At 43.3% G+C, this 26259-nt stretch overlaps 1 protein-coding gene across 22 annotated transcripts in view; it reads left to right on the top strand.

Moving 5' to 3' along the window:
* Window positions 1-26259, top strand: part of sulf1 (sulfatase 1) — a 403560-nt gene that overhangs the window by 80632 nt on the left and 296669 nt on the right. For 8 of the 22 annotated variants that reach the window (XM_072571463.1, XM_072571466.1, XM_072571444.1 and 5 more), the window contains exon 1: window positions 8628-8831. The exons of 4 other annotated variants lie outside the window; for them this stretch is intronic. The gene's annotated coding sequence lies outside the window, so the exon portion shown is untranslated. Of the gene's footprint in view, window positions 1-8627; window positions 8832-25768; window positions 25871-26259 lie in introns of those variants that run through there. 10 more of the 22 variants (XM_072571464.1, XM_072571448.1, XM_072571450.1 and 7 more) reach the window with 4 other exon arrangements.

Raw genomic sequence — 26259 nt, 5'->3', positions numbered from 1 at the left:
TACTCCAGTTTCCTCTCACAGTCTAAAAATGTACAGGTGAGGCAATGCTAAATTGCTGTGTAATATGCAGATTAGGTGGATTTGCTATGACAAATGAAGGATTATAGGGATTAGGTGTGGGGTGGAAAGCTGTTTGGATGGTTGGTGCAGACTTGATGAGCTGAATGACCTCTTTCTGCACTGTAAGCATTCTATTGTATGCTATTCCATTCGCCAAGTTTTTGCCCACCCACTTAACCTGTCTATATACCTTTGCAGACTCTTTGTGTCATCCACATCTTCTCACCTATCCTATTGTGTTCCTGTCATCCACAGACTTGGCTATAATATATTCACTTCATTCATCCAACTTATTAATATATATTGTCAATCATTACGGCCCCAGCACTGATCCCTGCAGCCACCCCTATGCCATGTCTTGGTGATAAAAGCAAATTGCTGACAATTGTAGACCAATACAAAGTCTTCCAAGCAAGCTCTGGTTCAGATGGAAATCAAGCCAGTTCCAAGCCTGTCAAAGTTGGTCAAAGCAGAGCCTTTCAGTGTTTACAAGAAATCAAAATACGGAGAGATAGAAACGTTATCAGGTTTTCACATATTCAACCAACAGAGGGAGAGGGAGACATGGAGCTTTACTCTGAGAGGTTTTCTTTATTCAGAATCCCTGGGTTTATGGGAATCCAAAAACACAGGACCCCATAGTCTCTTCCAAAACCAGATATTTCAGGATAATAATAGCTTTGCTTGGCTATTTTTCCAAACTGCTTGACTTTCTCATCATTCACATTAAACAATTGACCTCATTCCTTGGTCCATCCAAGATGTCTCCAACAGTTCAAAATCTTTCAGTTCTTCACACAGTCCAGAAATATAAACATGCAGTCACAACACTGTTAACAAATCCCATTCATCCATCACCCTCTGCTTGTATTATTAAATTCACTCATAGGATATGGGTATCGCTTCTGAGCCAGAATGTTTTGCTCATGCCTAATTGCCCTGGAGAATGTGGTGAGCGGTAGTGTTGAACTGCTGCAATCTGTGGGGTGCAGGAACACCACAGTGCTGTTAGAAAATGAGTTCTAGGATTTTGCCCCAGTTACAGTGAGGGAACAGCGATATTATTCCAAATCAGAATGGTGTGGGACTTGGAGGGGAATTTTCAGTTGCAATTCATCTGCTGCTGTTGACATTCTGGGTCGTAAAGATCATGGGTTTGGAAGATGCTATTGGAGGAGTTTTAATGTGTTACTGCAGAGCACCTTTAGATGGTACACATTAATACTACTGTGTGCATGTGGTGAAAGGAGTGAATGTTTTGGGTGGGGTGCCACTGAAATAGGTTGCTTTATCCTAGACTTGAATGTTGCTGGAGCTGCATTCAGAGCAAACAGAGAGTACTCCATCACACTTTTGATTTGTGCCCTGTCAATGGTGGACAGGAGAAAGTTAATGTTACTCACACAGAAAGGAGAGGAGTTACTCAGTGCAAAATGCCTAACCTCAGACCCGCTCTTGTTGATACAGCATTTATATGGCTGTGTCCATATCAGTTTCTTGTCAATGGTAACGACAAGGAAGTTGACAGTAGTTATACAATCCTAATTTAGAGCATTAATGTATCTGGTAATTTGTATGAATTGTTGCATGACTAAAAGTGAAATCAAATTGAGGTGTAAAAATTCTTGAAAACTCCAACGCAAATACCTGCCCTGAACTGATGTACTTGCAGCACTAACAGAGGCAAATTGGGAGTGCAGAACTACTTGCTAGTCTATTCATTTAAATATTTTAATTGTAAAGACTATCTTTTTTTTATTTTTCTGTGTTTTTGATGGTGAAATGAAATGGGAAAAGGACTGATTGAAAATCAATGACCGTGGAAAGGATTGCTGTCATTTATAAGAGCAAATTGCCTGACACATTGTGATGAGGAGAAAGTGAGGACTGCAGATGCTGGAGATCAGAGCTGAAAATGTGTTGTTGGAAAAGCTCAGCAGGTCAGGCAGCATCCAAGGAACAGGAGAATCGACGTTTCGGGCATCAGCCCTTCTTCAGGAATGAGAAAAGTGTGTCCATCAGGCTAAGATAAAAGGTAGGGAGGAGGGACTTGGGGGAGGGGCATTGGGAATGCGATAGGTGAAGGGAGGTCAGGGTGAGGTTGATAGGCCGGAATGGGGTGGGGGCGGAGAGGTCAGGAAGAAGATTGCAGGTTAGGAAGGCAGTGCTGAGTTTGAGAGATTTGACTGAGACAAGGTGGGGGAAGGGGAAATGAGGAAACTGGAGAAATCTGAGTTCATCCCTTGTGGTTGCAGGGTTCCCAGGCGGAAGATGAGGCGCTCTTCCTCCAACTGTCGTGTTGCCATGGTCTGGCGATGGAGGAGTTCAAGGACCTGCATGTCCTTGGTGGAGTGGGAGGGGGAGTTGAAGTGTTGGGCTATGGGATGGTTGGGTTGATTGGTCCGGGTGTCCCAGAGGTGTTCTCTGAAACATTCCGCAAGTAGGCGGCCTGTCTCCCCAATATAGAGGAGGCCACATCGCCGTCATTTACGCCACCTCCAAATGGACCCGACCACCAGGGACATATTTCCCTCCCCTCCCCTATCAGCGTTTTGAAAAGACCACTCCCTCCGTGACTCCCTCGTCAGGTCCACACCCCCCACCAACCCAACCTCCACTCCCGGCACCTTCCCCTGCAACCGCAAGAAATGCAAAACTTGCGCCCACACCTCCCCCCTTACCTCCCTCCAAGGCCCCAGGGGACACTTCCATATCTGCCACAAATTCACCTGCACCTCCACACACATCATCTATTGCATCCGCTGCACCCGATGTGGCCTCCTCTATATTGGGGAGACAGGCCACCTACTTGCGGAACGTTTGAGAGAACACCTCTGGGACACCCGGATCAACCAACCCAACCACCCCGTAGCCCAACACTTCAACTCCCCCTCCCACTCCACCAAGGACATGCAGGGTCTTGGACTCCTCCATCGCCAGACCATGGCAACACGACGGCTGGAGGAAGAGCGCCTCATCTTCCGCCTGGGAACCCTCCAACCACAAGGGATGAACTCAGATTTCTCCAGTTTCCTCATTTCCCCTTCCCCCCACCTTGTCTCAGTCAAATCCCTCAAACTCAGCACTGCCTTCCTAACCTGCAATCTTCTTCCTGACCTCTCCGCCCCCACCCCACTCCGGCCTATCACCCTCACCTTGACCTCTTTCCACCTATCACATTCCCAACACCCCTCCCCCAAGTCCCTCCTCCCTACCTTTTATCTTAGCCTGCTGGACACACTTTCCTCATTCCTGAAGAAGGGCTGATGCCCGAAACGTCGATTCTCCTATTCCTTGGATGCTGCCTGACCTGCTGCGCTTTTCCAGCAACACATTTTCAACATTGTTATGAGTGCTGATTATACTGCTGTTTGCTCAAGTAGTGAGGCCAGTCTAGTTGCAAATGAGTTGGAGTCAAGGAGTGTGTATGAAATAAAAACAGAAATTTCTGGGAAAACTCAATAGGTCTGGTGATCCTTGATATATGAATGGAAATTCAGCTGGCAACAAGTGGCTGATTGGTCTAGGTAATGGTGAGCAGTTTTGATGACAAAGGCCTTCTTTCTATGAACAATAATGTGTGTGTGTGGACAGTTTGTGAGTGTAAATGCTTATGCATAAGCCATTGGACCTCTAGAAAGGAACTAGCTGCTCTTTGTAGTAAAAAATCACCTTGAGCCTGAACAAAGCCAGATTATAGCCTCTCATCATTGTTGTAAATTGTACCTCTTACTCAATAACTCAGAGACTTTCTGAGTGTGAGCCAGTTGTTCTGTACCTCCTGTAATCAGGTCACAGTAACTGGAGAAGAAACATTAAGGAGCAGCAGATCCTGACAAACAAAAAGAACCATCTCAGTGAATCCCATGGATGGGGCCCAGTGAACTGCCTTCCCAGTCTACCCCAAATTCATAACACCCTTTCTTTTGTGTGTTTGTCTGTGTCAGTCTGTGCATGTGTGTGACAGGGGATATTTTTATAGAAGCTAGCTTTTTGATTGTCCTAGAAAATTTCCAATAACCTCCACAATCTCCCACCAAGTCTGTAATAACGGCACACCCTTTGTCCATAAGACAATGTAACCCCTTGACTCAAACCCTCACACATACAGTTATTTACCTCCTAATTCTTCCCCCAATCTTTCTCTGACTTCCTACAGTCACTCCGACCCTAAAAGCCACTCTGTGCCCATCACACAATCTCTACCTCAAGCAGCGCAATCTAACCTTCTCCTAGGACGCAGCCTCTTCCTTGGCATTCCCTACTCAACAGGGAGCCAGGCTTGTCAAGCACACTCGCTTTCAGAGGAAGAACCTGTTTTTAAAAAATGTACTCTGTGGTGTAAGTGCATACTGGGACCTTTAACTTGATTTGCTCATGCTATCATTTGACTACTGATATTATTTTTGGACTATGTTCATCTTTGTTCTTACAGATGGAATCTTATGTATGTGAGTCATTTACATTAGTAATAATTTCAAGCAGTGCCTGTGTATGTAGCTCCACTGCTGTAATACTGATTGTTTCATTCATTCCATCAATCACTGAGTAACTAACACTCGTGTTGTAGTTTGACCTAATGTGGCAACAATGGTTAGTGCCCTTCTAATGGGCTGTTTATTGGCTGGTTGAGCGAACTAGTGAGTAAGCACAGCTGTTTCTGCTTGGAATAAACAGAGCACTTAAAATACTAAAACTGACAACTTTGAAACTAGTGTTAATGCAAGTAGATAATAGTTTTTACTTTTCTGACTGGTGCAAGTGTTAAACTTGCACATTTTAATTGGTGGGCACTATGCCGTGTTTATTTTCCTTTGTGAATAAAGTGAGTTCGGTCTGCTGATGGCGGGTCTCCGCTGGCATTCTGACTCCCCTGTGCTACACAGAAACTCACTGCGCAAACATGCATGGCTGGCTCCTGTTTTATTTCACTGGCTGTTGTAATCAGATGGCAGACACTAGAGTCATTTTGTGCTTCACATGAATCTTGGGTACTCAAGTTAAATATTGCATTCAACATTTGGAGAGTGACACTTCTACAAAAGGTTCTACACTTGCCATGTTAAAAAAAATTCTTAATTTTGATCGGGAGTATATAAAAAAAATTTTTATAATGAAGAGGTACAAAACATAAAAGATCATACTGGGTTAATTATCCCATTACTGCAACATCTCTTCTCGTGCCAAAACAACCTCATTTAGTACTTAATCACTTCTGAGAAACTTTTAAGAAATATTATCACTTCTCCACTATCCAGCTTCAGCTGAATGCCTGTACAGGATGGAATACAACTCAAATCTAATGCCTTCCATAGCCAAATAGTTTACCTTATGCTCAAAAAGAAGCATAGAATCCCTACAGTGTGGAAGCAGGCCATTTGGCCCATCAAGTCAACACCAACCCTCTAAAGGGCATCCCAATCAGACCCCCACACCCCCACCATCGTCCCCACCTTATCCTTGTATTTCCCATGGCTAACCCACCTTGCCGGCATATCTCTATGGGGCAATTTAGCATGGTCAATCCACCTGACCTGCACATCTTTGGACAGTGGGAGGAAACTGGAGCACCCGGAGGAAACCCACGCAGACACGGGGAGAAAACTCCACACAGACAGTTGCCCGAGGCTGGGATCAAACCTGGGTGCCTGGTTCTGTGAGGCAGCAGTGCTAATTGAAGGTGCTTCAAGGAGTTGCTTTCAGAGCTGTCAACATTGAGGAAGAAAACTAGGATACCAAATGATGACAAAAATTTTCAAATCTAAGAAGTACAATTCAGATCAGTGAAGCCTTTTATCCATCTTAGCTCATTCAACGTACAGACCTCAGAGTACATTTACAGTATCTAAGCAGATCATAAATTATTCTGAGGATATTGTCTCCATTGTTATACCTTGAGGTTTATTCTGAGGGTCGATCACAGTTTGTGTGAAAGACATGGGGTTGATCAATTCTCAGGTACCAAAGGAAATAGGAAAAGTCGCTATAGTCCTACTCACTCATCAGTCAGAGTTGGCTTGTGGTGATATGAACTTGAGGGTCACCACTAGGAGGGAGGTTGAGAAGGAGTGTCCTTCCTAGTTGCCACAGCTAGGGCAGGAATTGAACCCTGACTGTTGGAATCAGTCTGCATCAAAAACCAGACAACTGAGCTGAGGGGAAGCAATAGCCTAGTAGTATCATTATGAGCACATTAATCCAGAGACCCAGATAATATTTTGGGGACGTAGGATCAAATCTTGCCATGGCAGATGGTGGAATTTGAATTAAACAAAAATCTGAAATTAATTATCTACTGATGACCATGAATCAATTGTTGAAAAAACCCCACCTGCTTCACTAATGTCCTTTAGAGCAGGAAATCATCCTTATTGGTCTGGCCTACATATGACTCCAGGTCCACAACAATGTGGTTGACTCTTAACTGCCCTCTGGGCAATTAGGAGTGGGTGATAAATGCTGACTCAGCCAGCAATGCCCTCATCCTGTGAATGAATTTTTTTTAAAAAACTGACCACTGAGAATAGTGTTGGAAGGTGGAGTTGAGATATAAGATTCACAGTAATTTTATTGAACATTGGAGTGGGCTGGAAGGGCCAAATGGCCTACGCCAATCTTTATTGTTTATGTTCTTGCTTCCAACACCAAAATATGCTTTATTAATTTGAGCCTATTACACTCTGTTTTAATTGAAAGTAGTAAAGTATTACTACTGCATAAAGATGACACTGCAGTGGTTCCTTCAATGAACATGGATTAATTGCTAGAGCATAATCTTTTCAAATGGCAGTACAGAACTTCCTGAGTGTTTTCAGAGCAGATGGCGTTGAAATGCGCTAAACACAAAACCTCTCTCAAAACCATGATAATTCAGTTTTAATTTGCAGTCAGATTTTCTTAAAATAGAGAACTGAAAGGTGCCTCAGAAAAGGTATTCCCTGCACTACACATGTGGATATAGTTAACATTTGTGTAGTGTTTGACTCCTGTAATGTATACTTTATGTGTTCACACCTTCACTCCTCAATGTTTCAGTTGCTGCCAATCAAGGACCTGAGGTTTGAGTTGAAGAATGAAACTGGTGTGTACTTTTTAAAAAAAAGCACCTTCTGTTTGGAGGCAGCACCCCTTCCCTCTGTGTGAGAAGGGCAATGGGCCTCAAAGCTACACATACACTCAGGTCCAGCAGATCACCCAGATACCATCATAAAATCAATGACAGTGCAAAATGAGGCCATTCAGCCCATCAAGTCTGCACCAACCCTTTGACCAGTACTCCACCCAAAAACTCACAGCTAATCCATCTAGGCTGCATATTCCTATAGACAATTTAGTATAGCTCATCTACTTAAACTGTACATCTTTGGATTGTGGGAGGAACCCCATCACATACAAACATCCAAGGATGGAATCAAACCTGGGTCCCTAGGCATTGCAAGGCAGCAGTGCTGACCACTGAGTCACCAGTCTCTGCAAGTCCTAGCTTCAAACTCCCTCAAGGCAGAAGGCAACTCCAAAGGAATGTGCCATCATTAAATTTGGGAGAGTGGTCCCTTTCAATTGCAAAAGCAAAAAGAGATTAAGACAATGCAGAAGTGAAAGTATCAAGCACAAATGATCAAATAAGAGTCTCGGATCCCAATGAAACTGAGTATGTGTTAGTAAGGGGGGGCCAACAGAAAATGGAGCATTCAGCATTGTTGCTGTTTTTTGTGTGCTGAGTTTACAAAGTATCAAGTAAGGAAGTTAATCCAAACATAATTTTAAGATCCATGCATTCTGGCTAGTTCTGTATACACTGCGTAAACTGCTGAACAAGAGCACTCCCGTTCCTTGATAGGGGTAATGGCTTTCACCCAGATTTTCTGTACCCCTCCCCCATATACTGGATATACTCGTGTATCACCGACTGAAAGCAGTAAAATGTAGCCCAGGCAGAAATACTACTTTCACAAAATTAGACTTTTACGAACGGATTCATGGTGTTTTTTTTTTATTGACCTATTAAGTTTGATTAAAAGACCAAAAAAGGGGTTGTGTAAATCTGAGACAATAGTGCCGTGGTTTGGGTGACGGGGATTTGGGAAGGCAGGGTTGCTGCAGGGAGTCAGAGACTTACCAACGAAATGTGCTGGGCTGTCACTGGAGCAGCCCTGCACAACCAGAGGTATGTTCACAGTTTTATCAGCAGATCAGATAAGATCTGTCTCCACCTCTAAAGCGCTGGAGTGTTGGGGGAAACTACTCTCAATGAATGTGTTTTAAGTGGGGCTAATGTGCTTCTGCTTTTCCCATTGTAAAGTTTCCTTGGAAGTCGTCGGGGGATGGGGAGGGCGGGGGAATATGTCTCTTAGATTACAGGGAGTTGTGTTAAATAACAGCTTAACTAATGGGAGGGGGGGGGATCACTCTTCCCCCTCGTCCTCCAGTACCCCCCCCCCCTCATTTATAGCAGTCTCCTCTTTCACACGCTCTCAGGTTACTGGTGCTTTGAGTCTTAAAAAACTAAAGTTTTTATGTCCTTGTCCCAGCCTCCTGCTTTTTTAAGAGCCACCCAGCTCCAGTGATTGGATTGAGAAGGCTGTCTTGTGCCGAGTGGTTGAAGACGTGTTTCAACAGATGGTTGGGGTTAGAGCGTGTCATCACATCTGAGTGGGGGTTAGAGAGGAAAGCTGTACAGTAGGAACTGTGTGGTCCTGTGAGAGTGCACTGCGTGTGGAAAGCAAAAAAAATCTCTTAGAAAGGCCAAAAAAAGGAATACGATCTCTCAGGTACACTGTTTTGTTTTTAGTCCGCAGGTTTTGCGAATGTTTAGATTGTAACTACCATAAGCCTGTTTCTCCTTTTAAGCCTATTGTATGACCAGAAGATTGTATGTTCTTTGATTGCTCAGTATTAAAGGTAACTTGGTTTTGTTTGCTCTTTTTTAAGGTTTGCAATAGTGAGATGTGTGATTCTAAGAAAATGCTCAGTCTCATTGACTGCTGGGGTTGTTTAAGCTGCTGTGGGAAAGTCAGAACTCAGGAGGTTAGGAGCCTCAGTCTTCAATCAGCCCATACTTGTTTCCACTGATACCACTTTGGAGAATCACAAAGGCAGCAATATGCATTCCTGATTAAACTGCAGGAAGCAGAGACGGTTGGACTCACTGACACTGCAGTTTTCTGAGCGTTTACACACCGGTACTAGTAAATTACCAGACATTTTTTAAAGGTTTCTTTGTAGTGTTATTTGGGAATAATTGAATTGTCAGCCAGCTTTGGAAAATGCCACATTAAATATTTTAATGGAAGTGGTTACTGATTACAGTTTACAAACGTTAATGTGATCTTTCCAGCTGTAAGAATATGTTTCTAATTACAATTACACAAGATATAGCAAATAAGTTGGGTGCAAGGACTTTTTAAAATGTTTAATCCATTGAGTACTAAAGGGTAATTCTGCTTAAACTCCAACTCCTGCAAGAGTTTTGTCAAATTGTGTTTGATACTGGTGAGAATTGCATTTGTATTCTGAATTTTTTGATTAGAAATGTCATGTGACAGCAAATGAATAAGTGGAGAACTGGATGGAGAGATTAATTTTGAACAGACCTTTTACTTTAGAATATGGGTCTAAGTGCAGTTTATTTAGTTGTAAATAACACTTGTGTGTATCTGTTCTAATGCATCAAATGTACGTGTACAGGTACTGGTCTCTCTCTCTGTCATAGCGAGGTTTTAGAAGTCAATTAATGAAGGAGAGCTTGGTTTTATGAGATGTACACACCTGTGGATTTATTGTACGGCACTATAATAGCAGCAACCTGTGAATGCACACTTGTTCATGATCCTAAGCAACACGACTAATATACAGGGCTTCAGAAAGAGATTGAAACATATGTAAATCTTCAGCATTAAATGATGTGAAAGAAAGTGTCGGCAATAATACAAAAACAACAAAAAAAGAGGGGGAAAGAAAGTCTAATCAATGAAAAATTGAGACATTTCCAAAATTCAAGCCTCATATTACCTGGTTTTGTCTCTGGGCTCTTAGGCACCGATTGCCCATCACTGTCAAGCAAGACGTAAGTTGTCAGAAACCACCAGCCAAATGGAAGACTTACTATAAAACTAGCTTTTCCAGCATCCTAACATAGTATGAGCCAGCAATTTCACATTTGAGTTGCATTTGGCTCCCCAAAATCCACACTTCAGGAATCTGGCACCACTCAAGCAGGTATTATATAATATAAACACTCCTTGAGCTTTCACCTCAATGAAACATGCTCTACAACTGCATTAATGTACTATCAGTCAGCAGCAGAAGAAACAATGTTGTCCGCAGACATATTTAATATATGGATTACAATACATCATAGAAAACAAATAATACTTAAGTCTATATGCTCAAAAGTTGTGGAATAACGCATCTGATTTCATACTTTTCCTTATTTAATTCATTCTATTACTTCACCACCCATGAGAGATCTGTCATCCAGTTCCAAATGATGTCCCCAACCATTAGCTGTATTTGGATACATAAAATCAACAAATGCTTCGTGCTGTTTTCAGAGCAACAGAGACAAAACATTTCACACATGCATTTTACTAAAATGACAGTGGTTTTGTGTTTGTTGGCTACAACCTGACACAGGAGAGTTTGTATGATGATATTATTGCATTTAACTTTTTGTTCTGGAGTTATGTTATTCTTTGTTACTATTACTTGTCAAGCATAACAACTATTTTTCACACATATGCTTAAACTTCCTGGGAATGTGCCTTTATTGCATCTTTTGCTGTAACACTCTCTAACTTAGAAATTAGTCTGGATTAAATCTCGTGTCCAGTCTGACACAAGAAGCTAATGGATGGATAAAGGTTCGTTCACTGGTTTTGTAAACTGTGACATTGTGCAAAGATATCAATCCTAGGAGGTCCATGTCACCATTAGCAATCTTTGGCTACTTCCTATGAGGGGAATTGGAGTGGGTTACAGTTGGCAGAGTGGGGGTGTGTTTGGTGGGGCAGGTGTAGGTGATTGGAATAGGCATAATTCAAAGTTTGGTAGAAGATTTGTAGCTCGGGTGCTCGTTGTTGTGGTTCTGTTCGCCAAGCTGGGAATTTGTCTTGCAAACGTTTCGTCCCCTGTCTAGGTGACATCCTCAGTGCTTGGGAGCCTCCTGTGAAGCGCTTCCTGTCTCTGCCGCTTCCGGTTGTCAGTTCCAGCTGTCCACTGTAGTGGCCGGTATATTGGGTCCAGGATGGCACTCATCCACAGACTCTATCAACAAACACATTGACCTGGACCCAATATACCGGCCACTACAGTGGACAGCTCAAACTGACAACTGGAAGCAGCAGAGACAGGCCACTATAAATGCCGGAGGAAACAGCACAGAAGCGCTTCACAGGAGGCTCCCAAGCACTGAGGATGTCACCTAGACAGGGGACGAAACGTTTGCAAGACAAATTCCCAGCTCGGCGAACAGAACCACAACAATAGGCATAATTCCTGTGGGTGAAAGTGAGGACTGCAGATGTTGGAGATTAGAGTCAAGAGTGGGGTGCTGGAAGAGCACAGCAGATCAGGCAGTATCCAAGGAACAGGAGAGTCGACGTTTCAGGCAAAAGTCCTTCATCGAGAATTTGCTTGTTCCTCAGATGCTGCCTGACCTGCTGTGCTCTTCCAGCACCACACTCTTGACTATAGTTCCTGTAGGGTTGCCTAGCATCCCTGTTCCTCTTGGCTCCAAACTGGGTCTGTTCATAAATCAGGGCAGGAAGGAAGTGGTGGTTGGTATCAAGTTGTGTGTGTGTGTGTGTGTGTGTGTGTGTGTGTGTTGAATAATCTCCTCCTTGAACCAAGTTAAGTACATACCTTTTTGATACCAACTTTTAGGCACCATATGTTAGGCCAGAGGTAGTCTTGATCATCACTAACTTTGACCTCGGTTTCATATTTAACTAATTTAAAGAAATTTTGATGTAACCTATTTTACTAATCAACCAGTTCAGGGATGTTATTATATGCCTTTGAAGCAGGTGGGCCATGAACCCAGACCTCTTGGTACAGAAGCAGGGACATTACCACTGCGCCACAAGAGGGCTGACCAATTATATTTATTTACTTATCTCTCATCTATTGCATGTGCCCACCTGTTAAATGCAGTTAACAGGTTCAACTGCTCAGTGTTGCTAAAAGAGTTTTGAATAATCAGTTTTCAAGAACGTGATCCAGTTTTTTGGGGGTCTTTTGAGAACTTGATTCAATGTAGCAAACCTTCATCAACTCTCTCAGTCTTCTTCTCTCTATGGAGGACAGCCTGAATGTCTTCAATCTGTCCTCATAACTGAGGTTTCTACTTCCTGGAGCCATGTCTGTAAATCACTTCTACACTCTCCAATGCATTCCCATCTTCTCTGTTGTGTGGTGCCCCCACTTACACACAATCCTCCAGCTGAGGTCTAACGAGTGTTTTCTACAATTCAACATCACCTGCTTGCTCTTGTACTGTATGCTCATAGTAATAAAACCAAGGATACTACTCAAAATGTTAACTCTGTTTTCTTCCCATAGATGCTGCCAGGCCTGTTGAATTTCCTCAGCAATTTCTGTTTTCCTGTCAGATATCCAGCAATTGTGTTTCTTTGTTTAATATTTGTGTATGGTTTGTTCACTGTTCTCGACCAATACTACCACCTTCAATGACTTGTGCATATATACAGAGACATCCCTCTTCAGAATTGTACCCCTATTTTCTATTTTCTTTTAATGTTATTCCTCTCAAAGTGTATCACCTCACACTTCTCTTCATTGAACATCATGTGCCATTTATCCACTCACTCCAACTTGTCAACATCCTTTTGGAATTCCACACTGTCTTCCTAACAGTTTACAATTCTTCTAAGTTTTGTGTCAAATGAAAACTTTGAAATCATTCAGCCAAATGTGGATTGTTTTGTGTTTAGGAAGAAAGGTCCAAGTGATAACCTTTGCTCGTGTCTTAAAAAAATGTTTTAGCAACCAGCACATCAAATCAGAAATGTTTTGTCAACATTAGCGTGACGTTTAATGTATATATGTATCACTGAGTTAGATGGCATATTTCATTTTTGTACATTGCTGTTTTACATTGTATATGTATACAGTCTACTTCTAAATTAAAACCACTCTATTTGAATAATCTATTGATTTTCAATTCAAATTGTATGACAGTTACTGCCTTGAGAATTCGCACAGATCTCCAAGTTGGTTAATTCACATTTAAATTCTTACCCTTAATTGATTCTGACAGGGTAAATTTGCTGCTTAATTGGAATTTGTCACATTTCCAAAATAGAGACATCACAGGTAAGGCCAGAGTTTAATTCCCTGAGAAGGTGTTGGCTGGTATTTCTTGATTGCAGTCTGTGTTGTGAAAACGCTCTTTTTCCAATATGGTGAGATAGGGAACTCCAGACACAGCAGCAGACACAGAATGGTGATACATTTCAAAGTCAGGATGATGTGTAACTTGGAGGGGAGCAGTTTATGGTGTTCCCAGGCACCTGTTGCCTTTTTCCAATTTAGGTGATGGAATCACAGGTTTTGGAGGTGCTACCAAAATTCAACCCAAAACAATCAGTTCATAGGAAGCAACCTTCTTGAGCTATCCAATCTCAACCTGTTGAGAAAAGAAAGGGAATTTGTTGAAGAATGTGAGACTGTAAATGAGTCATTTGTACAACTTGTGTAGGAATTCCTACACCAAAACAAAAAACATCAGCAACCTGTTTGACCAGATGGGCCCCTTAATGCTGAAGTGGGGAAAAAAAACCCTGGAAAGCGGTCCTTTTGAGTTTGAGGAAGGGGCCCCTCAAACTGATGTTGGGAGAGAGCAAAGTGTAGGTCCACAAATGGCAGGAAATAGTTTTCCCCAGGATTACTAACAGCAGATTGCTGTGTTCTGACCACAAAGCCAATGACAACTTGCATTTATAAAAATTTCAAGGTGAACCATATCAGCAGAGGGGAAAAGATATGTTGAATCAAAGAAGGAGAAATCAGATAAGGTGAGCAAAAGTTTGTTCATTGATAATATAGAAGGAAAGAGAATTTGGGAGCCAAAGTAATTTCAGGAGGGAATTCCAGACTCTGGACTATGATTCTGAAGTCATTATCATCAATATGTAGTTTACAGAGTCAGGCAACTCAGGAGGGAGCAAAGTTAGCTGAATGAAAATTTAATGGAGTCAGTCGAGAATTGCAAGAGGCTGCATGTGTAGGCAGGGCAAAGACCATAAATAGATGGACATGCTGGATTGAAAGTTTTAAATTTGAGACATTGAATAAGCACAGATAGCAGTAAACACAGATCCCCAAGGTCAGTGACGCTGGTTGACCCGAAGTCTCTGAGAAAGTGAGGACTGCAGGTCCTGGAGATCAGAGTCGAGCAGCTTATGCTCAAAACATTAATTTTCCTCTCCTCAGGTGCTGCCTGACCTGCTGTGCTTTTCCAGCAACACACTCTTCGACTCTGATCTGAAGTCTATGCATGTTAAGGTGGAGCTTATTTTTTATTGAGCTGAAATCTGTTGAAGATGGTTGATAAGAAGCCGTTTAGCAACTAACTCATAAATTGGTCTAACTCATAAATGAGAGACCTATGATTGAATGGGCTACAATAAAAATGAAGAAGGGCAAGTTTACAGGGGTGGAGTGCGACAGATTGTGTTAAGGGGAAGTAAGATGTGAGTTCAGATATGCACAATACTGAGGTTTTATAAATGCCAGATCAATGTGAGACAGTCACATGGAAGGGGATGGAATCAGTGACAAGGGGGCAATTCTTGCAATGGATGGTGGTGGTGGTGGTGAGGGGTGAAGACATAGTATACATGAGGTCCCAATAACTTGGATGAAGACCTCGAGAGGCTTGCAGTGCTTGAGTCAGGTACCAGGTTGCTGTGGTTAGGTTGGAGAGAGGACCAGTGTGCATGAGTCAGAAGCTGGAGGCCCACGTAGCAGGAGTACTGGGATCTTTGATGTTGGTGCTTTTGTCTTAGAGGCCAAATACGTCAGCTTTTAGCATACCAATTTTAGCTGAAGAATTTTTCAATGAGACTGAGTACTGAGTGAGCAATCTGGCAACTCAGAACTGGACATCCATATGGCACCACTGGCCAACAGTAATTGCAGAACTGTACTGCAGCATGATCTGCAAACATATAGCTCAGCACATCCCCCGCTCTACCATTTAACATCAGCCAGAGGATCATTCTGGTTCAATGTGGAGTGCAGGAGAGCACGCCAAGGTCAATGACACAGCTAAACAGGAGATGTTAACCGAGTGAAGCTACAGCACAGGATTCCTTGTAGCAAACACCAGAAGTAGCAAGTGATAGACAGAACTAAGCAACTCCAAAACCAACAGATCACATCTAAGCAATGCAGTCCTGTCACATCCAAATTTAAATGGCAATTAAACAACTCACGAGAGGAGGAGGTTCCACAATTATCCATATCTCAGTGATAGGAGAGCCATCAGTGAAAAACTTAAGGATGAAGCGTTTGCAGCAATCATCAGCCAGAAGTGCTGAGGCAATGACCCAGAATCCTGAGCCTCACAGCAGGCAGTCTTCAGTCAATTTGTTTCACTCCCGTGATATCAAGAAAGGGCTGGAGGTACTATGGATGCCAAAAAGGCACAAAGGCTGTGGACCCTGACAGCATTCCAGGAATAGTACTGAAGATATGTGCTCCAGAATATTCTGCACCCCTCGAAGCTCTGTTCTGGTACATCTACAACATTGGCATCTACCCAATACTGCAGACTGTTGCCCTGGTATGGATTGTACACACAAAGCAGAACAAATCCTGTGGCCAATTAGCAACAATCTACCGGTACTCTCAATCATCAGTAAAGCAAGTGAAGGTGTCATCAACAGTGCGATGACAAAAGCACCTGCTTGGCAATCACCTGCTCAGTGAGTTTGGGTTCTGCCAGAGCCACTCAGCTCCTGACCTTATTACAGTCTTGGTTCGAACATGGATAAAAGAGCTGGATCACAGAGGTGAGGTGAGTGTGATTGCCATTAATATCAAGGTAGCATTACTGAATATGGCATCAACAAGCCCTAGGAAAACTGGAGTCAATGGGCATCAGGGAGAACATTCTTTCTGGTTGGAATCATACCAGACACATAGGAAGATGGCTGTAATTATTGACAGTTCGTCATCTCAGCTCCAGAATACCTCCACAGTAGGATCTTATGAAACATCGTCTTCAGCTGCTTCATCAATGTATTTCTCTCCATTATATGGTCAGAAGTGGCGATGTTCGCTGATGATTAAACAATGTGACTCTTCAGATACACAATGTGACTCTTCAGATACAGAAGCAGTCCATGTCCAAATGCAGCAAGTGGTGCTGGGTCAAAATCCTGGAACTCCCGCTCTAAAGCATTGTGGATTGACCTACAGCATGTGGGATGCAGCAGTTCAAGATGGCAACTCAACAGCACCTTCTCAAGGGTAACCAGGGACAGGCAGAAAATGCTGGCCCAGTCAGCGGAGCCCATGTCCCATGAATGAATGAGAAAAAAGAAGGGATTGAAAGTAATAAGTTCAAGCACTTTTAGAAAGGAAAGGTATGTTGGAGACAGTAGTTTTCAAGAACAGAATGGTCAAGGATGGAGGAGGAGAGTGGTAATGGTGATTTTGAAATAGATAAGATCGTAACCTAGGGGACAGGAAATTGATACCATTTTAAGAATGTGGAACGGCAAGGAAGTTGAGTGGACAACTGTTCATCGGGGATAGGACAAGACAACATGGCATTGTCCTTCATCATGCTGGCCTCAACAGCATGAAGGCTACCTTAAGAAAAAATCAATTTAATTTAGCAGGCTCCCAATATCATCTGAAAGCTTTTACATTATCTGCAATGTGAAGGGTTTTACAATCACCCTTTTGAAAATACTGCAGCTGATTGTCTGCATGGAAGGAACTACTCACATTCTGTATTTCAAAAACACCAAACTCACAACATTCAGGCCAGAGGTGACTAAGCAAAGCTTTCCCTGACCACCAATAATGAAAATACAGACTTGAACGGGAAGTTCGTTAGCTAGAGTTTGTGTCCATCTGGCACAGGACTCTTCAGTTATTAGAGGATTTGCAACAGATGACAATTTTATTTTCATGCACTTGAATAATACGAAGTCTGTCACCGACCCTCCATAAGTTTAATGGACAAGGTGAACTTGGAGAGATTCTGGAAATACCATTCTCAGTAATAGCACAGGAAATCCACTGAAGGATTCATTTTGTTGAAAAATAGTAGGAGGAGTAGCAGAGAGAACAAATGATGAATCTTAATCTTAATGATAACAGAAGTCCATAGGCTTCTCTCAATTGTAAGTTAAAGAACTTGGGAAAGGGTATATAAGGAGTCCTGTTTAAAGCTGTTAGAACTGCAACCAACCTGTATTTATTAGCAAAACTTTTTCAGGTGGGCAAACGTTTATGGAATGAAAATGGTGTTATGGTTTGTTTGAGCAAGATGAAGAGTTAAAGAAACCTGCTGTGGATTTGGGAATACTATAATCCCCCTGATGTTTTAGTCATCTATCATTTTCACGATAGTATTTTAAATCTGGAACCTGCAGAAATAACAAAAAGACAGGAGGACTGGTACTTTCTCTTGAGGCAGGAAGTGCTTTCATTGACAGGAAGGGTCATAACTGGGGGGGAACAGATTTAAGGTGATTGGAAAGAAGAAGGAGGGAGATCTAATTTAACCTCAGTTTATGATCTGCTTCAGCTTCTGTTCAGCCTGACAGGTTGTAAAGTTGGATTTATAACACTGTTGTTTTAGCCTGGCCTCAGGGAGGTCAGTATCTATTAACCAATACATCGATAGTCCAGTCAACAGACACATTGACCAGAATCTTTTGCTCTCTCCCTGTGGCAAGTTTCATGCTGTGGTGGGGGGGAAGGCATTTAATCAGGTGTAGGTGGCACTTTGCAATATTCCTACTTTTACCCTGATTAAATCTTTTTTGGGGGGGGGGGGGGAAGGCCCACGGATTAACAGCCCCAAACTGTGGGTCGAAGTCCTTAAGTGGCCAATTAATATTCACTTAACAGCCTCATCTCATCACCACTGGTATTAACTCAGCAGCAAGTGTAACAATTGTGACACCCCAGTGAGTGGCATAACAATGTGTCCCATGACAATTGATGTCTGAAAGAGAGACCCAGCATCAGAAAGGGCTCCCACTGAGAGTCACCAATGTTGCCAATTCCCCTTCCAAACCCTATTCCCCAATACCTCCCTGCTGCCATCACCTATTTATGGCCTGGGATCAAGTAGGGGTCACTGAGGAGACACCATCCTCCACAGTCATGCTGCCATTCAGTAGTATTAGTAGTGTCCGATTGGCTGGCAACACACATTGGGCAGGACTTGTCGTTCCACTTCCTTGATCCCTGGGGATAGCTTGCTGCTGACCTGTTAAATACCTGAGTGGCGCACAGAGGACATCTCAAAAATAGAGGCATCTGGGACCCTGCCTAATCACCAGCTAGTGGCCAAGACCCATATCACCTCCATGATTCTGGCAATAGACACAATTGTTTGTAGACATACTGATGGTGTACATACATGGGCATTAGCAGATGGACATCTGTTGGACATCCTGCTTAATTTTTCTTTCCACAGAAGCTAAATATTTCACCTTACAACTTTGTCACTGAGATTAGGGTGCCAGATCTGAGTCTCCCCGGTCCAAATTAAAAGAGAACTATTTGACCTTACATTCCTTTCATGAGACACGACATGGTGCAGCAAGTGATGACACTCTCCTTTTGCCCCCCAAAGCTCTTAGTACAGACATGACTGCATCAAAACATACAGCAAGCTGAGGCAAGAGCACTAGGAGACAGGAGTAGAATTGTTTCAAAATGACATTGTCATCCTTCACAATAATGCAACTGAAGATTTACCCTAACATTCATTAAAATCAAACTAAAGTAAAAATACTTGCATTTTGAGAGTGCTTTTCACAACCCCACATTGTACCAAAGCACTGTCTAGCCAATGAGGTGTTTTTAAAGACAATAGACAACAGGTGCAGGAGTAGGCCATTCTGCCCTTCGAGCCTGCACCACCATTCAATATGATCATGGCTGATGATCAAGCATTATCATAATCAAAGGAATTATATTCAAATTAAACTAGGGGCTAACTTTATTATTTGTGATAATAAAGTATATTCCTTTGTAACTATGTAGTGCTGCAGAACCACGGATAATACTGAAATTATTTATTTTTATATCACTATTTTAAGGAAAACAAAGCCCAGTAAAGACTGAATCTTGAATTTCCGATGCATACAGGCTGCACACAATTCAGTGCTTCCAGGAAAAAGAACAGTGTTTCTAACTGGTACACACCAAGCCCTAATGTTTACTTTATGATGAGTGCAATACTGGGACTCTGCCACTCAAGTCTGAGAAGAAAATGACAGATCCAATAAGAGCTGCTCATTCACCCATTCAACAGTTTACTATTTGGTTTGACATTTTGCCGAGGACAAGAGTGGGAGAGGTGTTTGTCATTTTTACCAATCATCAGTACCATAATATTGTTAATGCCTCTTTGCACACCCAAGTATCATCTCTTATGGCATTCTTGCATTCAGAAGCAGTACAGAGGATGGGGGTGGGGAGAGGGTTTGGGAGTGGCAGGGTTGGTAAAACATTGGTGGATCAGACAGAACTCTACAATACTAATGTGATGTGCCTCCTATTTACCTGTCTCCCAGTCACTACTTAATACCCTATCATGCCAGTAGTTAATGCAGATTTAGCGTTCCTTGTTTTTTTTTCAGTTTCAACTGCAGACCAGACTGTCGATTGCCAGACGCACAAACACTTGGCTCATTGATAACAGTAAATCGCTGGAGGCATAATAGAATCCCAAATGTAACACCAACCAACAGTATTCAATGAACTAGAACTATTTTTAAAAATTGTGATATATGGTAGGACCCTAGCTACTACATGAAGTCCCATAGACACTGAAAAATCTTGTTTAAATTTGTTTTATACAGGGACAGTTACCATTCACTACCAGTTGCAGGCCAGCTATGAGTTGTCAGGAAGGGTGAGGCTTTTCCATTTCAGTTAACTGAATAATAACGAGAAGTTTCCTAATTGCTAGAAAAAAAAACAGTGCTTCTTTATAATACAATATTGTGTAATTTTTCTGAACTTTCTTTGCCTTTATTCAATAATCTTTTCACACATTGTCAGGAGTAGGAAGGTGTTTGATTTATAAAGGGATCCATTGCAACATTTTGGCAACTGTTTTTTCAAGAGCTGGCAACTTTCCATGCCAGTGGCTGTGTTCACAGAGCTCTGCAGTTGGCCAACAGGAAGCCAAATCTGGCATGGTTTGGACAAAGCAGGTTCAGCCAGTTTTCCTCTGTACTCTCCCCTTCAGATGGAATGAATGTCTCATTACTGAAGAAAAACTCAGCTATTAAGCATTCCCCTAACTGAGGCAAGCTAAGTTGCTTCTGTACTGAGCTTCTTTTAATTTTGATTGCAGGAGTTAAGCTTCCAATGATTACATATCTAAATTTGGTTTCTTTATCTGAGTAGCAGACTCCCTTAACCAGTTTATTGTGTGTCTTTAAGTCTGCTGCCAGGATAAAACAGTCAGATATAATAATGTAAACGTCTTATAAAGGCTTGTTTTCCAGAGAGTACTGTGACAATGTACTATATTTTATAATATATTTAACAATGTAACCTACATGACATTTATCTATTTCTCCATAAATTCCGAAGCATTTACACAAAAACGACGAATAAGTTTTCAAATGTAATCAATCGTTGGTACAAAGAGGAATTAGTCCAAGTCCAGTTCTCAAAAAGCAAAGGGGCGTTTCCCTGGCTAGGAGGGAATGTTGGCCAGGGTCCAGTGAGAACTCTCGATTCTTCTCAAAGAGTGAAAGATAAGAAATGCAATCCAGGCAGTCCCTAGATTGGAAAAAGGTTCATTCTGGAGTCTGTTTGCAAGTCAATTTGAATGCAAGCCAGAAAACAATTCGGAGAGCAAGTGAGGATTGCAGATGCTGGAGTGGAGAGGTCCAGCAGGTCAGACAGCATCCGAGGAGCAGGAGAATTGACATTTCAGGCATAAGCCCTTCACCAGAAAACAATGCAGGTCAATAGAAAGGTGCTGCTCATAAGGATGAGGAAACATTCATCTGTCAGATCTGTCAGATTACATTCCTGTATGGAATCATTTTCATCTGGATAAGTGTTTGTATGTCAGACGTTTGTAAATCAGGGATCCCCTGTAGTGCAGCATCCCTCAGCAATACTGCACCAGAAATATTATCTGCTCACGCGAAGTGATGCTTCTAATTCCATTTAAACTAAATAAATTTCATTTAAGTCAGCTAACTGAGACTACAATCCTGCTGGTTGTTTCAGGTTTAACCAACAATACTGGCTGTCTCTCAGACCCTAGGGCTGATTCTCCCAGGCTCCGATCTCCTAAAACAAAAGGGAGGTTCAAACTGGCTTAATTATTTTCTTGGTACCAGCCTCCTAATTGTCTGTCTGCATGTTGACCCCCCTTAAAACTGTGTTTGTAGGGGCTGCTGGCATTGTAGACCGAATCACAGAGCTGGCAGCCTTGACAGTCCAGTGGAAGAGGTGAACACTGTGAGACAGATGGTAGATCTTGAGGGCACCTCAACATGGAGGTAAAGTAATACATTGTGATTTTTCAGGTGGGTGGGGAGGCAGCAGGAAACTAGACTCAGGCAGGAAACCCGTCCATTGGTTCTGAAGAAGGGTCACCAGACTTAACGCTGGCTTTTCTTCTCCACAGATGCTGCCAGACCTGCTGGGCTTCCCCAGCAATTTCTGTTTTTGTTTCCAGTATCTGCAGTTCTTTCCTTCATTGATCCGCCGTTTGGATTGTTAGGCTACAGAGCTGGTATTTGATGCCTGTTGGGGATGGAGCCTTGGGCTTTTGATGGTACACGCCAGACTACTGCTGAAATGGCCCCTCCATTAAGCTGAATGTGTGTCGTTCTCAATAGCTTGTAGTAGCAACATGCTAGGAGAAAGTGAGGACTGCAGATGCTGGAGATCAGAACTGAAAAATGTGTTGCTGGAAAAGCGCAGCATCCAAGGTGCAGGAAAATCGACGTTTCGGGCATAAGCCCTTCTTCAGGAATGAGGAAGGTGTGCCAAGCAGGCTAAGATAAAAGGTAGAGAGGAGGGACTTGGGGGAGGGGCGTTGGGAATGCGATAAGTGGAAGGAGGTTAAGGTGACGGTGATAGGCCGAAGAGGGGGTGGGGGCAGAAAGGTCAGGAAGAAGATTGCAGGTCAAGAAGGCTGTGCTGAGTCCAAGGGTTGGGACTGAGATAAGGTGGGGAGAGGGGAAATGAGGAAGCTGGAGAAATCTGCATTAATCCATTGTGGTTGGAGGGTTCCTAGGCGGAAGATGAGGCGCTCTTCCTCCAGGCGTCGTGTTGCCATGATCTGGCGATGGAGGAGGCCAAGGACTTGCATGTCCCTTGGCGGAGTGGGAGGGGGAGTTAAAGTGTTCAGCCACAGGGCGGTTGGGTTGGTTGGTGCGGGTGTCTGAAACGTTCCGCAAGTAGGCGGCCTGTCTCCCCAATGTAGAGGAGGTCACATCGGGTGTAGCGGATGCAGTAAACGATGTGTGTGGAGGTGCAGGTGAATTTGTGACGGATATGGAAGGATCCCTTGGGGCCTTGGAGGGAAGTTGGGTGGGGGGGTGAGGTGTGGCCGCCGGTTTTGCATTTCTTGCGGTTGCTGGGGAAGGTGCCAGGAGTGGAGGTTGGGTTGGTGGGGGGGTGTGGACCTGATGAGGGAGTCGCGGAAGGAGTGGTCTTTCCGGAACACTGATAGGGGAGGGGAGGGAAATATATCCTTGGTGGTGGGGTCTGTTTGGAGGTGGCGAAAATGACGAAGGATGATGCGATGTATCTGGAGGTTGGTGGGGTGGTAGTTGAGGACCAGTGGGGTTCTGTCCTGGTGGTGATTGGAGGGGCGGGGTTCAAGGGCGGAGAAGCGGGAAGTGGAGGAGATGCGGTGGAGAGCATCGTCAACCACTTCTGAGGGGAAATTGCGGTCTTTGAAGAAGGAGGGCATCTGGGTTGTTTGGTATTGGAATTGGTCCTCCTGGGAGCAGATGCGGCAGAGGTGAAGAAATTGGGAATTTGGGACGGTGTTTTTACAGGGGCAGGGTGGGAGGAGGTGTAATCTAGGTAGCTGTGGGAGTCGGTCGGTTTATAGTAAATGTCCGTGTTGAGTCGGTCACCTGAGATAGAGATGGAGAGGTCTAGGAAGGGGAGGGAGGAGTCTGAGACGGTCCAGGTAAATTTGAGGTCGGGGTGGAAGGTGTTAGTAAGGTGGATGAACTGTTCAGCCTCCTCGTGGGAGCATGAGGTAGCGCCGATACAGTCATCGATGTAGCGGAGGAAAAGGTAAAGGGTGGTGCCAGTGTAGCTGCGGAAGATGGACTGTTCCACATATCCTACAAAGAGGCAGGCATAGCTGGGGCCCATGCGAGTGCCCATGGCTACTCCTTTGGTTTGGAGGAAGTGGGAGGATTGGAAAGAGAAGTTGTTCAGAGTGAGGACCAGTTCAGTCAGTCGAAGGAGGGTGTCAGTGGAAGTGTACTGGTTGGTACGGCGGGAAAGGAAGAAGTGGAGGGCTTTGCGTCCTTCGTGATGGGGGATGGAGGTGTATAGGGACTGGATGTCCATGGTGAAGATAAGGCGTTGGGGACCAGGGAAGCGAAAATCATGGAGGAGGTGGCGGGCGTGGATGGTGTCCTGAACGTGGGTGGGGAGATCTTGGACTAAGGGGGACAGGACCGTGTCGAGGTATGCAGAGATGAGTTCGGTGGGGCAGGAGCAGGCTGAGACAATGGGTCGGCCGGGGCAGTCAGGTTTGTGGATTTTGGGCAGCAACATGCTGCTCTCTAACTGGAGTGTTTGGGAATTTTTCCTTGGATCACCCTTCCCCTTTCAGGATCTATCTGCTATCTGACAAGGCCGATGCCTGACAAGGACTGCAATCTGGTGAAGGCACATTATTTCTCAGGGATGGGAGTTTACCCGAAGCCAATCACTCACTTGAACCTTTCTCACCAATGAAAACAGACTGGAGGGGTGGGGGAAGGGGTTACATCTCTGACCCTGGTGGTGGGTTATTTTTCCGGATGACAGTGATGTGTAATAGGAGGGTGCTGAATCCTCAGCAGTTGTGTAAACTTGGCGAGGTATTGAAGGAATGGGCCTTCCTGGCCCACATGCAGTGCTCTAAAGAAGTGTAACCTTTTTGTTTCCCTGAAGCTTCTCTTGCTTTGAATCTCTGGGTTTCCTAAGGCCTGCAATGCAAGCCAGCCAGGATGAAAGCAAACTAACTGAGACTCATGTAATGTTTTAAATGCTCAAACCAACTTTTGGACATAGGTGGAATATAACACCCAGCCCATTTCCAGAGAACCTGGAAATGGAAAAGTTGGTGCCAGGTTGATATATGTTAATATTTCACCCGCCCATAACTTTTCTGTACTTGTGGGGTTAAATTTAACCACAATGTTCCAGGTGGTTAGGCTTTCATCAGAACCAAAAAAAAATTCACAAAATCATAGAATTGTTATAGTACAGAAGGAGGCTATTCAGCCCTATAGTGCCTGCGGGCAAAAGTGAGGAGTGCAGATGCTGGAAATCAGAGTTTAGATTAGAGTGGTGCTGGAAAAGCACGGCAGGTCAGGCAGCATCCGAGGAGCAGGAAAATCGACGTTTTGGGCAAAAGCCCTTCATCAGTAATGGAGGCAGGGAACCTCCGGGGTGGAGAGAGCCCTGGAGGCTCCCTGCCTTCAGTCCTGATGAAGGGTTTTTGCATGAAATGTCAATTTTTCTGCTCCTCCGATGCTGCCTCACCAGCTGTGCTTTTCCAGCACCACTCTAATCTAAACCCTAGTGTGCCTGCACCTAGTTCTATGACCTATTGCCAATCTCCAGCCTTTTCCCCTTTTGGTTCCGATGGCCTCTTGAATGCCTCCATTTAAAGGTTTTAAAGCAAATAGAGAGGCTGGTAAGCAGGTTGGGGGGAGGTGGCAAAGAAGGTCGATGGGAGGTTGGACAGCAAGAGTGATTACATGACAAATTGGACAGTGGTGCTTATCAAAAAGAAGCAGTAATGGGTCAAGGGAAAATGCCAAGAAGTTGAGTAGTCTAGAGGAGATGTAAATGGCAAGAGCAAGAATCATTACCAGAAATTGCAGTCCAAATTAAAGGAGTAGCGATTCCATTTGAAATTATTGAATTCTGTGCTGAGTCCAGAAGCTTGTAAAGTGCCTCTTTGAAAGGGTTAATTTCCACCTGCTTTGAATTCTTTCCTAATAGTACTTAAATTTAGTTGGCCTGATTTCCATTGACATTTACATGGAAGGAAAATAGAGTTTAGAATTGATGAGGATCGCACTGTTGAAGCTGCAGAACAGCCTTGGGCAAGAACAAGTTAATGACCTAGCTAAGAAAATCCTTGCCTGCTTTTGTCAGGTGCGCAGGATGAGCTCTTCTACATTGTGAGTGTGGTAGGTCCGGCTGGGAATTTGCTCCATACCTTGCATTTTTGATCTGTTTATCTTTTTTTCACTTCTCTTTGTTGCAGAGATTTGTTGTCTGCAAGAAATAGATTGAAGTCTGATCAGAAAACAGACCAAACGCTTGCTGATTCTCAGCTTCTTTCAAAACACTGAGGCATATAGCACAGGTACCGAATCCATTATTCACTTTTCAGATAAACTGGGTGGTGTTTCCTTCTTCAAGTTGTAAAATTTAATGCTTTGAAAAAAGCATTCCTTAAAATTGGTCAACTTATTTCTTTACTCATTCAGTGCAAGTGAAGTATCCTAAAGAATATTGAAAACTTCAGTTCAGGGAGTTTGAACAAGAGGCAAACCCTCTAGAATAAAGAATAGAATACGCTGTAGAGGAATTGTGGAAGGACAAAAGAAGTAGGTATTTAATAAAAAGATGATGCAGAAGAAAAGGAATGTTGTCAATGCTTATTTTCCAATGAGTGCTATATCAAATTATGTCATTTTACTGAGTTTCTTGAACTGTGAGAGGTATTCACATTCTGTTTGATAATAGGTTCAA

The sequence above is a fragment of the Chiloscyllium punctatum genome, chromosome 5 (genome assembly GCF_047496795.1).
Source record: "Chiloscyllium punctatum isolate Juve2018m chromosome 5, sChiPun1.3, whole genome shotgun sequence".
Classification (NCBI taxonomy): Eukaryota; Metazoa; Chordata; class Chondrichthyes; order Orectolobiformes; family Hemiscylliidae; genus Chiloscyllium; species Chiloscyllium punctatum.
Note: the sequence above shows the minus strand (reverse complement) of the source record. Positions and strands in the feature narration are given on the sequence as shown.